A 2,584-nucleotide genomic window follows, 5' to 3' on the forward strand; every position below is an offset into this window, starting at 1 on the left:
TAACAAGTGAAGCAACTCTACAAGAGTTTGGAAAAATATTTCTCGATTTGCTTATCTAATGACTCTGCAACTTCTTAGTTCGATGAGAGCATTTGAGATTCGTTGGAGGTTACATTGTTTTTCTGCTGCATTTTTTTTTTCGACTGCTCATTTCCATGACGCGCAGTTGGCATTGTATAAGGCGTGCCCATTGGGGGCTGGAGGCGTGGCGTGTGCTGGAAAACTTTACGCTTTGTAATTGTGTAATTATGGGAAATTAAAACTGTTGGCAAAACTTTCTGCACACGTGAGCCCATGAGCACAACGACTGTCGTATCTGCCATAGAGCGAAAGAGAGAGAGATAGAGAGTGTGAGTGTGTGTGTGTGTGGAGGGGATAGACATGGTATCAGAGTGGATGATATGAAAAGGGGGAGGAGGAGTGGAATGCGGAAAGTTAGTGTGCCTGCGCTTCGTATGTGCGGAAATCTGCATACATAGATAATTTTGGGTAGAAATCGATAAATGTTTGTAAATGCAGCACTGACTCGATGCCCGACAGAATGGCAGCGTAGCAGCCTGGATGCCTAGTTGGCTGGTCTAGCTAGCAACTAGCTTGTAATATATGAATGTATGTATGTAACAAAGTATAGTAAGTATGTGTAGTTGGGAGATCCTGTGTGAGTAGAGTTTCTCGTTCCTTGGCGAATACTGTGTTCGTTTTTATGCAACTGCTTTCAATGAGTGAGCGATTTATGTTAAGTACACATGTTCTCATTGGATTCCATTGCACATACGCTCACACACACACCACACACACACACACACACACAGACACACGCACACAGACATAAAAGACATCTGCAGAAAATGAGTGTCGCAAACACGCAAACAGATACAAGGACAACAAGAAGAACGTGTGTGCCCCATAACAATAAAAATTTATTTTCAACTTTTTATCTTAGCCACCCCGAACCATTCCTCTCGTCCAGCACTTGGACTCGTCGTTATGTGCATACGTATACATATTATTATAACGCATTCGCCTAGGTGTACCAGAGACATTTCGCATAGCACGCTACGGCACATCACAGAGCAGAGCAGAACGCAACACTGTACTGAACCAAAGTGAACAGAACAGAACAGAACTCAACCGAGCAGCCGGAGAATAACAGAATTTCACTTCCCAGGCCTCTTTCTTCCGCACAGCACGTCCCCGCTGGGACCGCTCTCCCCATGAGTTGTGTTTAACTGTTTTCTGCTTGCAAGCGAACATGTGTGTATAAATATCCTTACGCCTGCAGCTACAGGCGGCAGGCAGAAGGACCATCAAATTGTATTTGTAGCCAATACAAATGAGCATACGGCAGCCCATTTGCCAAGTCATTTGGGCCAGTCAGTCTGACATTAAGGCAGACAGCCACGCCCCCCATGCCCGCCTGCAGCCCACAGTTTGCAACACACGTCACACTGTCAACGGCCCACAGCCCAACGCCCAGCCCCCAACGCCCAACTCCCAACATCATAGACCATCCACCATCTACCATCGCTTCGCTTCGCATGGCATCGCATCGCCCGCTGCAATCTATGTACCTCACTCGGTTGTCCTCCAACTGACGGGCTGAATAAAGCGATTCCGACAGCCAGTTAACCCACTAACCATGAAGATATTTTCTGAATTCACTAGATAGATGTCCGTAGCATCAGCATATCACAATATGTTGACAACCCTGTGCCATCGCTCCAGCTAATAATACTTGCCCGAACTTACTCATTTCTTTTTCCCTACGAATTAGTTAGGGGAAAACTAAAAGGCTTTGTGGAATTAAAGCTCTTAATCTCAACATACTCAAGGAAGTAAGAAATATACTTTTTGGTTTTGCTGAAATTATAAAAAGAGTTAAAACTAAAAATAATTCAAACTTGCAGAGGAAAAAAAGAGAAATGTCTGGCTTAAAAAGGATGCAATCCGAACTCCATAAATTACTTTAGCAAATTACAAATCTGTGCCAAAAAGGAAATCAAAAAGAAACAAAAATGCAACATACAAACTCAGAATTTAAGCTTTGAGAACTTGAAGCTAAAATCAATACAAAGTTATATAACACATCCGCATAATACAACCGCATCGTGTGACAATGTGTTCTGAATCCAATATTTAGGTTAAGTCTCTAGATGATTTTTAATTTAATTGCAACAAAAAAAAGCTGCTCAAAAGAGCAGCAACATAAGTATCTTTGACAAGCAAAAGTTAAGCTTTGTAAAAGTTTTGGGACGTTTCTCAATTAAATGCGAATTTCACAAAATTTATAGTTGACATTTTGCTGTTTAAGCTGACTCTTGCGACTTTTTCGGGTTGTTTATATTAGTTTTTGTATAAGTATTAATGAAAAATAATTGGACATTCAATAAATGCTCAATTCATATTTATATTAATGAGCTAAGGGCCTGCAAGCTGTTAATCAGATTTCCATTTTCAGCTGAACTAAACTAAGCAAAACTAATCTGACATGAAAATAAGGCCATGCAGCTGCATGAATCTCTCGTTTGTTGTTGCCTGTAATAAATTAAATAAAAGCAAAACAAATAAAATATGATGAATGAAT

The 2,584-nt window shown here is 41.0% G+C and overlaps 1 long non-coding RNA gene across 1 annotated transcript; it reads left to right on the forward strand.

Annotated features, from left to right (window-relative positions):
- On the forward strand, window positions 1-1,987 carry LOC132784295 (uncharacterized). Its single transcript, XR_009632242.1, has 3 exons — window positions 1-108; window positions 1,666-1,835; window positions 1,908-1,987. It is a non-coding gene; the product is annotated as an uncharacterized LOC132784295 (long non-coding RNA).
- Window positions 1,988-2,584: the final 597 nt, after the last annotated feature.

The sequence above is a fragment of the Drosophila nasuta genome, chromosome 2R (assembly GCF_023558535.2).
Source record: "Drosophila nasuta strain 15112-1781.00 chromosome 2R, ASM2355853v1, whole genome shotgun sequence".
NCBI classification, from domain to species: domain Eukaryota; kingdom Metazoa; phylum Arthropoda; class Insecta; order Diptera; family Drosophilidae; genus Drosophila; species Drosophila nasuta.